General features: G+C 33.4%; 1 protein-coding gene across 3 annotated transcripts in view; it reads right to left on the minus strand.

Moving 5' to 3' along the window:
* Positions 1-17,379, minus strand: part of CCDC102B (coiled-coil domain containing 102B) — a 772,664-nt gene extending 755,285 nt beyond the window's left edge. For 2 of the 3 annotated variants that reach the window (XM_056823603.1, XM_007487776.2), the window contains exon 1: positions 17,256-17,379. The gene's annotated coding sequence lies outside the window, so the exon portion shown is untranslated. The remainder of the gene's footprint in view (positions 1-17,255) is intronic. The other variant, XM_007487774.2, reaches the window with a different exon arrangement.
* Positions 17,380-19,393: the final 2,014 nt, after the last annotated feature.

Genomic DNA, 19,393 nt, shown 5'->3' on the forward strand with positions numbered 1-19,393 from the left:
TAGCCTCATGGTAGCAGTTACTACAGGTATGTGCCACCCCTACCCCAAGCTTTTTTATAATATTTTATTTTGTTTGATAGGAAATATTTTTCCCTAGTAAATTAGGGCATTTTGAAGGTCTACTTATTTAAAACCCTTTAAATATAACCAATAAAGATTACTTTAACTTTTTTATTCTAAGAATAATTTTATTTAAAAATGTTTTAAATCTATAATAACTACCAATGACAAATTTTAAAAGTATTAATTTGCTCCAAATGTTAGTGTAATTTCTCTCCTTGCTTTTTCTCATTGTTTTATCCCTGCCCACATTTTCTCTGTTTGTAGCCAGAAAGAATTAGTAATTTGTTTGGACGTTAAGGCTCCCAATGTCTCCAATAATTTAAAAAAATATTTTCCCAACTGGTTTGTATATTTTGGCATAAGAAAAGATCCAAGTATAAAGATAGTTAAACTCTAAGACCCAGGCCTTCGCACTAATGCTAATTGATCTGGAATCTGAGTTCATCTGTTTGTTTTTATTGTAGGCGTAGTTGCTTATTTCCTTAGTTAAGTAAATGAATTGGATTAAAAATATCAAAATGACTGGGAGTAGTGAGCAGCCTGTTCACATTCTCTTAAAAGCAGTAAGTATTCCTGCCTCTGAGTTAGAGCAATTCTAGACTGAGGGGTACACTTTTTTTCCTTAATTTTTTCTTTGCCCACACATAGATCTTTTGTTTCCTTAAAATCGGCTGCTTCTCCCTTTCATTCTTATCTTCTTTAAAAAGAATTCAGTCACACACAAATTCAGATCCTTTGCAAGATGGCCTGGCTGCCTTTTATTTTAATGCTATTCAAAATCAAATCAAGTCAATGACCACTTATGAAGTGCCTAAAAAGTGTGAGGCACTATGTCAAATGCTTGAGAAACAAAGAAAGTTATTCCTAAGCTTCTGGTGTCTTCTCGAAAGACAAGTTATGGGCTCCTAAAATTATTTGCTTTGTATGATCATCCTTCCCTACTTTTCTAATTTCTGATGTCTTTGGTCTTGAAGAGATACTGATTACTTAAAAGAGTTCAAGTTCACCACTGACATAATGAAGAAGCCGGAGAAATGGGATTTGCTAGTGTCTATTAAATCCACATCAACTCATGGAGAATTTTAAGAAAATAAGAAATTATGCTTTGAATTTTTTCATCTTGTTTGAGGACAATTTCTGTATGGATTGGCAGCATTCCTAGTTCTTTCCCTTTCTTCTCAAGGTTTGCCATAACTACTTTAAATGCTTTTGTTTACTAATCTTATGTGACATGCACCTCCCAAAAAGGCAATGTCAGATGTTATGTTATAACAATAAAAAGGGAAATGTGTGCACTCTGCTGACCCCTATTCCTACTCAAAAGGCATGTTTAGAGATGATAGCATAAATTGTCATAATTCATGGAAATTTATTCTACAATATATTCAGAGCACTACTTGCCAGTTCAATTAAAATAAAAAATTTGCATGAAAATCTCATGCCCAGGATATGGGTCACATAAATCAGGACTCAGAATACTATTATGATCATAACATAGTTGAATTCATGTCATTTATAAAACTGGATCAGTTTTCCACAATATTTTTCAGCAAATCCATTAAGAAGCTTTCCAAACTATTTTTTAGTATGGATATTTTGGATAAAAAGAATATGAAAAGAGAAAAATGCTTGTTGAATGTTGATCGCAATGTAGATCAGAGTATAGATACTATATTCTTATTTCCTAGGTAAACATTATTAAATATGATTTCACTTTTATATTTACCTAAATAAACAATAACACAAATCCACAATTATTATACGAATTTCTAGAAACACTGGGGGACTTGGAATTTGCTAGGGCTAATAGCCAAAAAATCTATATATCTTCTCCAAAACATTGCTTCTATATCATCTGGAATGGCCAATGAGAACTTAATGATAAAACAGAGAAAGTAGTTCCATAAACAAGTGAGATCTAATAAAAGAGTTATAAGCTTTTCAAGGTCAGGAAATACAAATTAACTTCCTACTATTTTTTTTTACATAGAACATATAAATTTAACAATGTTATGAGTCCCATATTGAAGCAGCCCGGATTCAAGAAGATTCAGATGGGTAACTGGTAATATATGGAAAGTGAGAATGTCTTCCAATGGTTTAATATGGGTATCTTTTTTTTCAATATTGCTGATAAATATAATCATTTTCACTATATATCATATACATTTTTTGCTAAAAATCCTTAATTGCTTGCCAGATCTGGATAAGTCTGTCACCAAATCCCTGCTAATGGCAGTAGACATAGAGGCTGATTCAAAAAACTATGTAACTTTGTTAACTTATATAACTATTAAAAACACAAACATTTATTTTGGTTTTGAAAGTACTCAATCACTCTATCATTTGTCTCCATGCCCACTGAAATATCAACAATAATATTTATAATTAAATTTATTTAAATGAACTTTTTTTAGTTCATACAGTGTGTTAAACTAAAGAAACTTATATTTCACAGGGAGTAAATAACATGTACACAAATGAATAAATATAAAACATTCAGTTTTTCAGTAATCACCTTTAACTAGGGGTTTCAGAAGATGTTTCTGAGTTACCCTGTGAAGGATATATGAATTCCATAAAGTGGTATTGAGGAGGAGACAATTCCAGATATTCTGAATAAGCTAAACATGGATGTAGGTAATTTAATTTTCCATCCTGGGAACAGCAAGAGGTCCACTTTGGCTGAAATATAGAGTGTGTGAAGGGACAGAATATGAGATTAGTCTGGAAATAAAAATTGGAGCAGGATAAGGAAAGGCTTTGTTCCAGACAAACAAGTTGGAAATATTATACTAATAATGATATTAAACTATAAACTATGTGATCTAGAAGCCAAAAGAACAGATCAAATTCTTCCTCTCCCCTAAATCAAAGTTTTACAGTTTATACTGTAGATTTATATCATCTTAATGATATAGCTTTTTAAAAACACTGTATATTGAAACTTGGGGCTATAAAATATTAATTGATTATGCCTCAAGATTATTTTTCCAATTCATTTTGACAAAGTGTTTCGACATTATAGTTCATATAATGCTTTAAGGTTGACAAAGGGCTCTCTATATAGGAACTGATATAATTAACAGAACAATCCTAAAGGTATAGGCATTATTATGCCCATTTGACAGAAAAGAAAACTGAAGCTTAGAAAAGGTGAGCCTTGCAATTGATTCTCAGATCTATTTTTCCAACCATAATCTCTCTCTCAACCTCTGATTTCATACTTCTAATAGCCTATTGCACATCTCTAACTTAAATGGCTCATGAACATTTAAACTCAATATGTCTGCAACTGAAATCAGTATCTTTAGCACAAAACCCTCTCCTCTTTCTAAATTTCCTATTTCTGTCAAGAGTATACCTATCCTTCTAGTCTCCTAGGCTCATAGCCTAAATATGATGCTTTACCTTTTACTCTCTCATATCCCTTAATTGTCCATTTCTGTCATTTCTTCCTCAAGAATGAATCTCTTATATGCCCCTACCTTTCCTCTGACACTGCTACTACTTTAGTTTTGGTCCTCATAACTCTCATCTGGACTGACAAAATATTCAGCTTAGTCTCCCTGCCTGAAATATATCTCCACTCTAGTCCATCATCCATTCAGTTGTCAAATTGCTTGTCCTAATGCATAGGACTGACCATGTCACCATGTCACCTTACCACTCCCTATTCAATAAACTCTAAGGTCTCCCTATTACAAAGTTCAAATAAAAATATTCTGGCTTTTATAGCTCTATAAAACCTGTCTCTTTCTACCTTTCCAGGATTTTTTCACCAGATACTCTGTGATCTAGTGACACTCAGTCTGACTAAAAGAAAAACCAGGCTTGCATTTTTGTACCATTCAGGGATGTGGAGAGGGGTTCCTTGCACAGGTCACTTCATCTACTGATTCTAGACATTTTCACTGACTATCTCCTATGCCTGCAACTCTTTTAGTCTTTTAGTTTGACTTTCATCAGGTTTAGATTAAAATCCCCATTTGAAGAAGATTTTCCTGATAATCTTTAACACTAGCTCCTTTCCTCTGAGATTAAATTCCAATTTATCCAGTGTATAACATTTCTACAGAGTTGTTCGCATGTTATCTCCTCTATCAAATTAAATCTTTGGGAACAAGGATTGGTTTTATTTTTGTTTTGCCTGTTCTCCCTTCAACACAACACAGTATGTGGTACATAGTAGACACTTGAATGTTTATTGACTTAATTTATACTCAACCACATAGAAAGTAACTACTTTTAGATTGAATCTATATCTCCCCTGTCAACATGTCTAATGTTGAACTGAATTCCCCTCAACACCTAAGATAAATTCTTAATGATTAGGGAGATGCAAGGTAAGAACCTGTAAATATATGGACCCAATTTTTTTTAAAAATTTACTTAAAAAGGGGAGGTTCTACTAAACTAACATACTACCTCCTTTTATTTATAAAAGTGAAGTAATCCAATGATACAATCTGTTTTCAGAAAACTTTGTTACAAGAAGTAATAACTGGAATTCATTTCAGACTGCCCATTCCCCTTCCTATTGCAGTGATGGGGCACTTCCTCTCTTTACTCCAGAATCATGGCTCAAATTCCTCCAGAATTGGCCTTTTCCATTCCTCTGGGGGTTTGGAGGATAGAAAGGTGATGCTTGCACTTCTTGAACTAGGATTCCATTCAATGACATAACAAGTATACATAGTTGTAAAATTTAAAAAGTTCCCCTAGATATTCCCAAGAGGTACAAAATGAATGTCTAGCCTTCCACTCAATCAAGCCCAAATATTTAGATATTGCCATTATGTTCTCTTTATTTCTTGACATCATACCTAACACCAAAGAGACAAATGTCTTACATAGCCTCTTTCATCAAACAAAAATTTAGTATATATACCAAATATTTGTATTTAATATATAAAAATTCATTTTAATATATTCTTTTATTAATTTCATAATCATTAAGAAACAAACATTTCAATATAGAAAGTCCAAAAAAGAGGATTGTATATTCAACAAAGAACTGAATTTGTTTTTCAACATTATATTAAATTAAAATATATTTAAATAATTAAAATTAAATAAAAATAAGTAAAATTAAATTTATATTAAGTTTGTTCTTCAACTTTATATTAAATGAAATTATATTAAATACATATTAAATTATATTACATTTAAAATGTAAAAATATTAAATATTAAAATTTTTAAAGTGGTAACAAATTTAGCCTTTATATCATCTGAATTTTTTTTCTTTTGTGTGTTTTTAATGTTTTACTGATGTTTGGTAGTTTTTTTTTTCATTATTACTTGTCCCTACCTATAGATAATAATAAATAAATATTTTTGTAATGACTCCTAAATCTATATTGCCAACCCTGATCTTTTTTCCCAAGCTCTGGAAACTCATCTCCAAGCATCTACAATACATCTTAGCTTGGATATTCCATTGGATGTTCAAACTCAAAATGTCCAAAACCTTTCCCTAAAATCTATATTTTTTTCAAACAGCAATATGGTGGAATTGGTAGCATCATAATCTATCTTGTTTCCTATTTTCAAACTAGAGTTTTTCTACATTTCTTCTGCAACTAGCTACCAAATTCTGTCAATTCTGCTTCTGCAACATTTCTTCTTAGTTATCTCCTGTGCTGTATTACATATGGAATTAAAAATAGCCCAACCCTAGAAAAAAACCTATTTTTTACATCTCATCTGTCCCATCATAATTGTTGTCTGTGTCTTCTCTCTTCTTCTTTCTTCCCCATCATTTCATCTACTGCACCCTACCAGGCTTTTATTTTTTTAAGTATCTAATCATTTCTTTAAAATTCTTTAATGTTTTTCTACTATCTAAGGATTAAAACCCAAATTATTTTTCCTGGTAGCCAAAGCTCATACTGACATTCCTTTCCAAACTTTATCTTACATTTCCCTCCATGTAACTTTACACTACAGGCAAACTGGTCTGTTTGAAATACTAGTACTTACATATATGTTTCCTATTTACACAACTCTCTACATTTTCTTGTTGAGTTCTTTAACCCTGAAAGAATTTCCCACTACAATTTTTCTACTTGTTAAGTTATCTACACTATTAGAACATACATAGTGAAGTATAATTTTCCCTTAGAATTATTTTCTTTGAAGCCCAGTTATTAATTATTTTTTATCAAATTTCATCTAGAACTTTGTATATGTCTCTCATGTATTTATCATATATTTACATTATTCTCTACTAGATTGTAAGTTCCAGGAGAGCAGGAACAGTGTCTTAGCTAAACTTTATATGCCCTCCATCATCCTAATTTAGTACATATTTATGATATATATTTATTATATTATTATTAATACATGACAGCAATCCCTTATCAAAAAGCTTATCTGTCATCATATTGATATAATCAGTTTAATGTCATTGAAAATGCATTTCTAGAAGATGGAAGTGGAAAGTAAAAAAGATAGGATGTCTCTTGAACATTTGCTAGTTCTCTTATTAAGTATAGGGGCAGATGATTGTTATGCTATTGAAAATGATCCACTTTGGGGGAATGACTTTCTTGATACCAGTTGCAATAGATATTTTCAGTATCTGCTGTTTCATTTTACCTGTTGGTATAAAAAATTTAATAAAGATTGCCCAATTTAGTCCCAGTCATTGGGGTCTATGTCTAATAGCCATCTGACAGCAGAATTAGAATAGCTTCAATAAGTCTGAACTGGTTTTGGTAAATGGTCATTATATAGGTATTCAGTCCTAGGAACAGCCATCTATAGGGACAAAAAATATTTCTCAGAGAAATCCTAACACTTCTCTCTTCGGCAGTCTTACCCTGAGATCCTTCTAAACAAAAGAGAAAATATGACTAACTTCTAGCCTCCTGGAACTCTTATAATTCAGTGAATTCCTGAGTCTTCTATGGTCCTGCCTTCTTAAGATGCTATTTGTTATGCCATTAAGAATGTGTGAAAACAATAGTTTTATAGGTGTCAGAAGACTTGTATGAATTGATACAGAGTGAAGTGATCAGAACCAACCATATGATTTATGACATAGCAACATTATAAATAAATACATCTTTGAAGGTTTAAAACTCTGACCAGTATAATAACAAATTCTGACTCCAAAGTGTCTATGATGAAGCATGCTACTCACTTCCTACCTTCTTAGAAGGGTGATAAAAGTCCAAAATAAAACATACAATTTTGGGGCAAAATAAATGCATCCTTTTTCTGTTTGATTTACTTACTTATTACAACAATTGTTTTTCTTTTTCTTTTACATTGCTAGGGAGATAGAACTGGAAGGGAAGAAGACGACAATTACGTTGCAAAAAGAGAAAGGTTCACTGAGTCATTTCTTATAGCAGCTCTCTTTTTGGTGGCAAAGAACTGAAAATTGAAGGGATGCCTATTAATTGTGGAATGGCTAAATAAGTTGTGGTAGAGAATTGTGACTGACTACTACTGCATCCCAAGAAATGAAGAGCAGATTAATTTGGGGAAAACATGGAAAGAATTATATGAAATTATGATGAGTGAAATGAGCAGAACCAAGAAAACATTTTGTACAGCAATAAAAATATTATTTGAGGAATGACTTGTGTATGTCTATCTCCATAGTAAGAACTGATAAATAATAATAAGACATAGTTATATATATATATATATACATATATATATATTTTTGTCAAATGATGCCTTCTGTAATGGAGGAAAGGAAGGAAGGTACAGAGTTACCTGGGTATTTTAATGTAACAAATACATTTAAATTTTAAAATGCACTAAGCAAAAGGAAATTCAGAAGGAAACACAAATAAGAAAGAGAGCTTTGAAATAATATATTGAATTTATTAATAATAGCTAACATATATCCTACTATGTGATAGGCACTGGCTTTAAACTTATTTTCTCTTTTCATTGTCATAACAATTCTATAAGGTATGTACTATTATTATTCTCATTTTACACACTAGAAAATCAGTTAAAAGACTTGGCCAAAGTCAAATACCTAGAAAGAATCAGAGGTTGTATATAAATAAAATTTTCCTGAATCCAGGCTGTATTCCTTATCACTTGTGCCATGTAACAAGATACACATTTTAGGGAAATGTTTAATTTTGATGGTTAAACTTAGAATTTTAAAAAATGGTAAATAATATTTTAAGAAAAAGATGAAATATTAAAAGAAACAAAGAGTATCCAATTCATTTCTTCCTCTTCTGAACTCCTATAATAATCATTGGATGAACACTTTTGAGAATCAAAAGACCTGAGCTCAAGTACTGATCTTGCTATTTTCTCTCTAAGTGAGCATTTTGTTGTTCAGTTGTTTCCATCATGTCCAACTTTTCATGATTCCATTTGACATTTTCTTGGCAAAGCTACTGGAGTGATTTGCCATTTCCTTCTCCAACTCATTTGACAGCTGAGAAAACTGGGGCAAATAGAGTTAAGTGATTTGCCCAGGGTCACACCACTAGGAAGTGTCTGAGATCAGATTTAAACTCAGAAAGAGAACTCTTTTTGACTCCATATCTGGCACTAACCACTGTACCATCTAGTTGCCCTTATATGAACAAAAGAGAAGTTTATTTTCCTTAGCCTCACATTTCTTTTCTGTGAAAAGATAACAACAATGATAATAAATAATCATATAGGTACCATTTTGTTTTAAAGGGTTATTTTGAGTTAAATACTCTATAAATGTGTTAATATTGTCAATGTCATAGATTTGTCATTGATTTACTGACATATTGCATTTCTTCCACTAAGGCTTGTTTCTGACACATCATGCTAGTGTGGAGGTGTTCTTTGATTCTCAGAATTTAAGCCATGTCCAGGCAAGGAGGAAAAGTTTTAAAGAAAGGACTTTTGATCCTATGATACATTATCTGAGGACCACGATTAATGTTTTGAGAGTTTATCATCTATTTACCTGCAGAGTGAAAATTTTGTTATGCATCATAAGTGTCAAACTACTGAACGGTAAAAGAATCTGTGTGAGCAAAGGGAGAATGTGCATTAGATACCTGAGGGATCAAGAAACATATTGTTAGTTAACTGTTTTTATGAATCTATATCTTGTCTCCCAACTAGATAAAAAATTGCATGAGGAAAGGGATCTTCGCACATTATAGTATGCTGGTGATAAATATATTGACTGAATCAACTTCTCTTCCTTCAAAAATAAATCTTTCATCCTCTCAAAAATGTCACTAAATGATGATAGGATCAAAAATTTAGAGCTGGAATGGAACTTGGAAATCACCAGATTGGCCTCCACCCTGTACTCCATTGTACAGATGAGGAAACAGAAACAAGATGCTAAATGGCTTACCCAAAGTAACACACATACGTAGAAGAGCCAGGATTCAAACCCAAATCCTCAGACTCTAAACACAATGCTTATTCCACTAGCAGTTGAAATTAACAAAAGTAGTTTCTTCAAAACTGCTTCCACATAACCCATTAGATTCAGTAAAATATTCCCATTAAATTTGTGCAATATATTTAAATGGTTACAGCATCTTAGAAACAGATGCTAGGCTGTCAAAAAATGGAAGTTCGTACTCTGACTTCTTGAAGGAATTTCTTCTACAAATTAAAAGCAGACCCAACATAGAGATATAATGTTGCATATTCCACAACCACATGTCTTTTTTTTTTCACCTGACACTGAAGACCTTTCTGTCTTCAGCTGCAACAGCAAGGATAAAAATAAAAAATCTGAATGTTGGATGCTCAAGCATCTCTATGTTTTTATGTTTATATGAATACAGAATACAAATCACTGACATTTTAGTTAAAAATAATCTGTGTCAGTAGTTCCTGGGAAACTTTCAACATTAAAAATAGAAATCAATGGAATAACTGTTGAAATTGATAATAGTAGGGGTATCCTAGGCAAAAGTATGCAGTAAGATAAGTTTGTCTTCAGAGTCACCAGTGTTCCCATGTTAGAATATCCAGATGTCTGCCTGGTGTTATAAAAATTTGGATGGCCAGATAAATCCTTTCTTTACAGCCCCCATTGCCCAGCCCATCATGTCTTCAGACAGACTGACTAATGAATTAAATTCCCCAAATAAAATATATCAACATTGGTTTAATCCACATTAAAGTGAAATTAATCTGGAGGCAGTTGATATTTTAAACTGCTCTCAGTTATTTACTCCTTTGTGTGCATGAAAAATCTGAGGGCAATTTTTGATTTTGTAGCCTGAATGCCTTTGGAACAGAGAAATGCATGATGGTGCTTGAAGTTCTCTGAAATGAGCACTGGACCTGGGGGAAGAAGTGGTCATTGGGCAATGGTATAGAAGGACTAGATTTAGTTTCAGTTTTTTGAGAAGAGAAGCAAGTAGTAGTAATAAAAAGTGGCTGGGGAGAAAAAACAACAAAACTCCTTCAAGTGTGTTGGCTTGGAGTTGAAAGGACCTGGGTTCAAATGTGACATAAAACACTTCCTAGCTATGTGACTGAGCAAATCATTTAACTCTATTTGCCTAACCCTTGCCCTTCTGTCTTAGAGTTGCTAAGAAGACAGAAAATAGGGTGTTTTTTTTAAAAGATACCTAGAAACATTCTGCATGTTTTGATAATTGTATTTCAATATTATTTATTTCCTTTCTGGTTAAATATAATTCATCTTGTGCAGTGACAGATTTTATTCTGTGGAGTCTATAGACCTCCTTACACTACAAAGGGATACATGACACATACAGAAAGGATTAAGACCCCTAATTCTAAAACATCCTCTGCCCAATTTGTGAGAGGATTAAATTCTGTGAACCATCAATAGGGAAGAAGAAAACAACCACCATTTAACTTCTGGCTACCTCAGAGTGTTCACTCAAATGTGTCAAATAGTATACATAAATGCTCTGAGTTCTGCAGAAGAAAAACACAAAACAAAACTAAGTAATCTTTCAGGTTCCTTCCAGATCAATGATTCTATGAGTATATCCTATTATTTTTCCTTTAGATATAATGCATTCTTTTTATTAAATTATTTTCAAGAACAATTTGTTTATTACTTTTCCTACTTTAAAAAAAAAACAGTTTTCCTAAGTAATTGTAAAAGCAATACTCAAGTAATTTTGACCTTGGGAAAGTCAGTTTCTCAGAGCCTCAATTTCCTAACCTGAAAAAACACCCCATTAATAACATATTTAGAGAATGATTTAAGGGTTGCAAAGCTCTTTCCTTATAACTCAAAGGGAGAGATAATGTAAATATTAGTATCTACATTTAAAAAAGAAGGAAAGAGGCTGAGGGAGGTTCCTAAGATTCTAGGTTTAAAACTAGAAGTTGCTTTAGAGGTCTTTTTTTTTAATCTTGCCTTTTAATAGATGAGGAAAATGAGGCTAATGAGGAAACATGACTTTGAAAAAGTCACACAGATTTAACAGTTAACTGACTTGCTATAATTGGCCAGTTCATAAGTAGCTGAGCCAGAATTCTAAATGGTGTTTCATGAATATATCTAGCATTCTCTCCACTATCCCATGCTTCCTTTCACAAAATATGAAGACTGGATTAGATTTTAAGTTCCCTTCCAAAAAAATGATTTCTATGAATCCAAATATATGTGCATTTTATAACATCACATATATCCTCATAAGGAAAGTCTTCATTTATTCTTCATCTTCATAGCAAGTGACATGTCTATATGTTCTCAATTCTATTTCCAGAGAAATTTTATTTAATAAGCCTAGTATAAACCCTTATCATCATTTCCCTACGCTATTGCAATTACCTCCTAATTAGTCTTTCTCTCTGGTCTCTCCCTTTCCAAATTAATATTTCACAATGCCAAAATAATTACTCTAACATATAGATATTATCATATCATTAACCTGCTCAAAAGATTTCAAATATTCCTATTGTCTGAGACTGACATAGAAACTCATTAGCCTAGCATTTAAAGTCCACTATTGTTTTACTTGCCTACTTTTTTAGTTTTATTCATATTACTTATCTTAAAGAAATTTATATTTGAATAGGATCAGGCTTTAAGCTATCTTGACATGGTACCTTTCCCAATTCATTCATTTGGACCTATTCTCCTTTTCTAGAATATACTCCCTTTATCTCTGGATCTCCTCTAAGAAGGAAGTTAGAAATTATAAGAATTGTAGTTGAAAAGAAAGTTCATAAAACAAATTAAGAGAGCTAATATAATAAAGGAAATAGTTAACTTAATTTTTTTGCCCCATCTTCCTCTGATAAAACTCTGATAACCAAGGAATACAGGTAATTGATCCAAATATATAAGAAAAGAATTATTCCCCAATAGATACAGAGAGAAATGGTTTTTGGAAAAAAGATATCTATCAACAACCATGAGAAAAAAATGCCTCAAATCAAAAATAATAAGATGAACACAAATTAAAACAACTCTGAGATTGCATCTTGTATCCATCAGATTGGCTATAATGACAAAAAATTGAAAATGATAAATATTAGAGAGGATATGAGAGGGCAATCATGCTAATATACTTTTCATTTAAGTTCAGTAACTCAACCATGCTAGAAAACAATTTGGAACCCTTTAACTTAATGATTTCACTACTAGGCATATATCCAAAGACATAAAAGAAGTATCAACTGGTTGACATGATTAAAAAAGAAAGAAAGTGATAAATATTGGTGTAAAAAAATCAGGATGCCCTAGACCTGTAATGGTGAACCTATGGCACGTATGCCAAAGATGGCATGCAGAGATGTCTCTGTGGCCACACCCATGTCCCTTCCAGAAGTTTCTCCCTCTTCTTCCCCTCCCCTGTCTCTCTGTGCTTACTCCCTCCAGTGAGTAGAGGGCTCAAGCTACTCTCCTCCCATTCTCCTTCACTGTCTGAGAGTAGGGATTGCAGAGAGGGGGCAATAGGAGAGAGGGGGTCTCCTCTCCCACTACCTGGCCCAGCTCCACCCCCTAAAAGATTGCCACTTTCTTCCTTCCTTCCTGGCCAGCTGCTAGTCTAAGGATTGACCCTCCCAAAGGCTAAATGCACTTCATCTGCAGTTTGGGGGAGGCTGGATGCAGGGTTGGGTCCCTGTGGCCAAAGGAGGTAGCTTGGGGCTGGATCTGGGAGCCTGGCCCCACCCCTCAACATAGCTAGTTGGGGCAGTGGAGACAGGGAATGGCACATAGTCTGGGGGCAGGACAGGGCCTGGCATTGGGTCCCTAAAAAGTTCACCATCAATGCCCTATACATTGCTGGTGGAGCTGCAAACTGATTCAATCGTTATGGAGAACAATCTAGAACTAGGCCCACAAGGTCATCAAACTGTACATACCCTTCGGCCCAGTAATATCACTATGAGGTCTGTTTTTGAAAGAGATTAAAGGTGGTTGAAAAGAACCTACCTCTACAGAAAATACCAGTTCTTTTTGTGGTGGCAAAGAACTAGAAAATGAAGCAATGGGCACAAGTGGGAAAATGACTAAACATGTTGTGGTCTATGCTTATAATGGAACACTGTTGTGCCATAAGAAATGACAAACAAGATGACCACAAAAAACCAGGAAAGACTTATATAAGTGATGAAAAGTGAAGTGAGCAGAACCAGGAAAATGTACACAGAAACAACAGTAGTTTATGATGATCAACTGTGAATGGCTTAATAATTTTAGCATGGATCCAAGAGAACACCCAGAGACTCATGACAAAAAAAAAGGATATCTAGCACCATAAAAGGAACACAGAAAATCTGAATAAAAATTGAAATATACCATTCTTTACTTTATATCCTCCATGAGTTTTTGTTTATTGTAAGCAATATATGTCTTTTTCACAGCATGATAAATAAGGAAATTTGTACTATATGATAAGATATGTACAACCCATATTATATTACCTACATTCTTGGGGAGGGGGAGAGATGAGAAGCAAAGAGAAAATATGGATTGCAAAATATTAGAAAGTGAATATTTTAAAATTATATTCATATGTAATCTGGAAAATTAAATTATTATAACAAAAATGGATCAAAAAGCAAATCTGGAAAGGAAATCAAAGGCTGTGTGAAGTAATTATTTAGGGTGCTTGGATCCTGAGCACCCTAGTGGCAGGACATAGGAGTCACAGTCACATGGTGTGTCTGATTGGTCAGATGCCTGGGTTCCCCATCAACATGGGGCAGCTGGAACTGAGGTGGGCAGAGCCAGAGCAAGTAGCCATGAGGGAGGAGTATGTTCCATTTAAAAAGCAAGCTTAGGAAGGATAGTGTATTTTGGAACTAACTTTGGTCTCTTATCTCATCAGCCATCTCTGGGGATCCTCAGTGGTGGCTGAGCCAGCTAAATGAAGTATCAGAACTAGAAAGATGGAGATCTTTCTCTATCTACCATCTAGCAATCTCTCCCTCTACTAATAAATGCTTATAAATCTGTTTTTAAGTCTCTGGATCAATTTTTAATCATAATAAGGTCATCTAATCCAAGTCCCTCACTTTATGAATGAGATAATTAAGACCCACAGAAGTTAATTGATTTATCCAAATAAATATTAGCATTTAGATATGAACCTAGAATTGGAGCCATTGTCCAATTTCATAGGACCCATGCATACAAAAATATTCACACTAGCCCTTTTTTTGTTAAAAAAAAACTGATAAATGATGAGGCCATCAAATGGTTAATCTCTCTCTCTCTCTCTCTCTCTCTCTCTCTCTCTCTCTCTCTCTCTCTCTCTCTGTATATATATATATATGTATGTATGTATGTATGTATATATAATATGGTACTGAAAAGATGGAATATTATTGGGCTGTGAGAAATAATGAGAAGAATGAATTCAGGGAAAAAAAGAAATATACCTCTCCAAATGCAATGAGATGAACAGAACCAGAAAAATAATTTATACAAAGAAGAGAACATTGTTTAAAAAAATAGGTTTGAGAAACATAAAAATTCCAATTAATGTCATGCCCAACCACAACTTGAGAAGACCAGTGTTGAGGCATGCTTTCCAGCTCTTGAAAAAGACATTATGGACCAAAGGTACAAGAATTTGACATAAATTTTCAGACATGTCCAAAGGGTGGATTTATTTTACTTGATCATTCAACTTCTTAAAGGGAAGGATGGCTTTTGGGAAGTGGAGAAGAATTTGGGTCTCCCCTTTTAGATGTCCTTCCAAAAAAGGAAGAAAGTTACCAATAAAGCCTTAAAGAAAAAACTGAGAGGAAATCACAAGGAAATTTATAGGGCAAGTTAAACAAGCAAGACAGTTTGGGATTTAATGGACTGAATTGAGTATTTTTTTAAAATGTGTAGGTAATAAGATTTCACATTTCCATTTCATGTATAATCCTCTTTTTCTGTTCTTTGTATAGAGAAATATGCATATTTGTTCTGTTTGTTGAGTGCAGAAAAACAACAAAAAAACATTTTTTAAAGAAATGAAAGGGAGAAAAGATAGTGGAAGTGCTTAAAAAGGCAATTGATATGAAACTAGAAAAAAATCTCCATATAAAAGAAGCTGAATGAGTAACAGAAGATAAAATGTGCCCCCTGTGGAATCAGGACATAAACTCATATCTCTTTTTTGTTCTGCTTTGGAAAAGAGTGAAAAATTAAATGTGGAATTCAACTTGACACAGTGACATCTAAATGAAAAAGCTCATACTTTTACCTAAAGAGTAGTTTGATGCTTGTATTTCATTATTATGAGAATTTCAACTATTGACTTTTGAGGCTCTTAAAAACAATTCATAAACATCATAAAGAATGATTGAATAACATCCTCATCTCAGGACTTAAGAATGTATGGTGAAATGATCAGATAGTTACTGAATCCAGACAATATTTACACAGGGAAAAAAGTAATCATTTAAATGGTCTGCCTATTACACAGTAAGACTTTTTCTAAAAATATTTGGAAATTAATAATTTTAAAATAAATGATAGATTTTCTTCCCCTGATCCTCCTCAAAATTAATATTTTATTTTCCAAGCAACAGAATAAAAGTATATGAGAGAACCACACTGATGTCATATTATGTTTCTCAGTATGTCTTCTTAAATTAAATGTCATTGAAACTGTTTGGGTAAAAATAATGGTGTGGGAATATTTTTCCAACTGCAGGGTAAGATCCCCTGTTGACTATAAAAATAAGTTTATTTACTTTTGTAAAAAAAAAATTCCTTCTACTATATTCTAAAGCAACCATCCCTGGGATCAACATTTCTTTATTCTGATACTTTGAATTCTGATGTATTCATCAAGATTTAAATATGAAATTGTAATCATGCCCCTAAATCATGCCCCTAAAGAAAAAAATATAAAATCAGTTAATGTGAGAGTGGCTAAAGAGATAAACTAGGATTAAGTTTTTGAAAGATATCTGTTACATTGATTCCTTTCTCTTTGATGGGCATATTTTACATTCACAAATGATAAAAATTATGATTTTTCAAAAATTAACAAAAAACTAAATCAAGTTGTCAAAGAAATGATTTTTCTTTGTTTAAGCATAGCATTACCTCTCTGTTTAAATATATCTTCTAATTTCTTTACCGTGTATATATATATATATTGACCTTTATTCTCTGCCCCTTTCTCTTTCACATTGGAATGAAGTATTTTATATAAAGAACTTTGAAATAAGGAAGTTGTGGTAACTCTGAAATGTGACACATCCCTTCTGATCACAGAACTTCCTGTTAACAATGACAGGAATTCAACAAAAGCACCAGTCATTTCCAAAGGACCTTAGGTGTGAGAGGTATAAATCTACAGTTTTGAGAATAGAATACACTGTGCAAGAACAATATTACCTTTTTTTCTTCCTATAGCATAAAAATACAGTAAATATTTCTGGATATTTATATTTATTTTATACTAATCAAATATTTAAAGTAATGTCTTAAGTCACTAACTATATTTACATGCTAAAACCTTACCTGGTTATGATAACTACACAAATGTTTTAAACACAGGAAATGTATATGCTGTCAAAATAAATAACACCGATTGTGGAAAAATGGGAAAAGAAGGGAAAAAATACATCCAGCTTAACAAGGAACTCCAAACACGTCTGTTTCTTCTGTTTCACAGATCCACAGTAGTCTTGCCCTGTGTCTTATAACCAACTACTTTTTCCTTTGCTCAGAGAACAACCCATGCTCTACCCCAGCAGGAAAGTATAAAAATTAAATAGAAAAACCACAAGGTTATTAAACACTCTTACCCTCTGGGCTTGCTGGGCTGCTCTTGCTTCTCAGTGTTACAGACACATGTGTAAACAACTGAATTTCCTGCATCCTTTCCTCATCTGAACAGCTCTGGGGTCTTGGCCAACAGGATTATATCCAGCATTAAGGCCACTCCACACTAATTCAAAAAGGATTCCCATTGGTTGTGAAGCTTTATCAAAACCAATACCACAACACACTCTTTGGATTTCAACTTCGCTAACCAAAATAAAATCTTTTTCTACTGTCCCCAAACTAAACATGAATTTCCTAAGCTTTCCTCCCCAATCTTTTGAAACCATATGCTATGAATATGCCAGAAAGCCTAAACATAATTTCTCATTAACAGACTTCTTTTCATGTCATTGCATTCATCTAGTCACTTTTAAAAATGCACTAAAAATGTCCAAATAAAAAATTATTCATGAACAAATCTGTGAAAGGAAGGAATAAATATTCTGTTGTGAATCATAATTAACATAAGGAAATATCTGCAGGTAGTTAATATATACTTGTGACTCATTCTGCAAAAGAAACTCAGTAGATTTAAGGAAATGTTTGAGTAAACAAATCACAGTTCAAAATCTGTGTGTTAGAACACATGATCTCAGTCAGACTGACAAGAATTCTGAGTTTCCAAGTCAAGGACCCTCCCCAGCTAGAGGATTTTGGCAGTGATTTCCAGTGCTTAATCTGAGTGACTTTCCATTGACATGACTCAGCTGTCAATATGATCCACTGAGGCAATAGTGATATCTTATCCCTTTAAGGATCTAGGTCACAAAAAAAAAATAATAAGACTTCAAAACTTAATTCTAACATTTCAAATTGTCCAGAGAAGGAAGAGGAAAATTGAATGATAAAAATATCATATAAAGAAAAGAAGAAAGTCCCTTCATCCATTTGTATTTCCTCTCCCTTTGGTTTAAGGAATTAATTTTAGTTAATAAACAATGCTATCATATCCTCAGGGGGCAGCAGAACATAGTACAATAATTCAAATCAGAGGTATACTCTGTAGCAATCACTCTTGCGCATTTTTTGACTTTTTAAACATGATTTTATTTGGTTATTTACAAACATTACTCATTAGAAACAATGATCATTATCTTTTCCTCCCCCCTCCCACCTCCCCCCACTTCTCCCATAGCTGGCGCACAATTCCACTGGGTTTCACATGTGTTCTTGGTTCGAACCCATTTGCATGTTGTTGGTATTTGCACTGGTGTTCATTTAGAGTCTCTCCTCAGTCATTTCCTCTCAGCCCCTGTAGTCAAGCAGTTGCTTTTCATCAGTGTTTTTACTCCTACAGTTTATCCTCTGCTTGTGGATAGTGTTTTTTAGATCCGTGCAGATTGTTCAGAGACATTGCATTGTCCCTAGTAGAGGAGTCCATTACGTTCGATTATACCACAATGTATTAGTCTCTGTGTACAATGTTCTCCTGGTTCTGCTCCTCTCGCTCTGCATCACTTCCTGGAGGTTGTTCCAGTCTCCATGGAATTCCTCCACTTTATTATTCCTTTTAGCACAATAGTATTCCCTCACCAACATATACCACAGTTTGTTCAGCCATTCCCCAATTGAACGGCATCCCCTCATTTTCCAATTTTTGGCCACCACAAAGAGCGCAGCTATGAATATTCTTGTACAAGTCTTTTTCCTTATTATCTCTTTGGGGTACAAACCCAGAAGTGCTATAGCTGGATCAAAGGGTAGACAGTCTTTTATCGCCCTTTGGGCATAGTTCCAAATTGCCCTCCAGAATGGTTGGATCAGTTCACAACTCCACCAGCAATGAATTAATGCCCCTACTTTGCCACATCCCCTCCAGTATTCATTATGTTCCATAGATGTCATGTTGGCCAGTCTGCTAGGTGTTGTTTTGATTTGCATCTCTCTGATTATAAGAGATGTAGAGTACTTTTTCATGTGCTTATTAATAGTTTTGATTTCTTTGTCTGAGAACTGCCTGTTCATGTCCCTTGCCCATTTATCAATTGGAGACTGGCTTGATTTTTTGTACAATTGATTTAGTTCTTTGTAAATTTGAGTAATTAAACCTTTGTCAGAGGTTTTATGAAGACTGCTTCCCAATTTGTTGCTTTCCTTCTGATTTTAGTTATATTGGTTT

The sequence above is a fragment of the Monodelphis domestica genome, chromosome 3 (genome assembly GCF_027887165.1).
Source record: "Monodelphis domestica isolate mMonDom1 chromosome 3, mMonDom1.pri, whole genome shotgun sequence".
Taxonomy (NCBI): Eukaryota; Metazoa; Chordata; class Mammalia; order Didelphimorphia; family Didelphidae; genus Monodelphis; species Monodelphis domestica.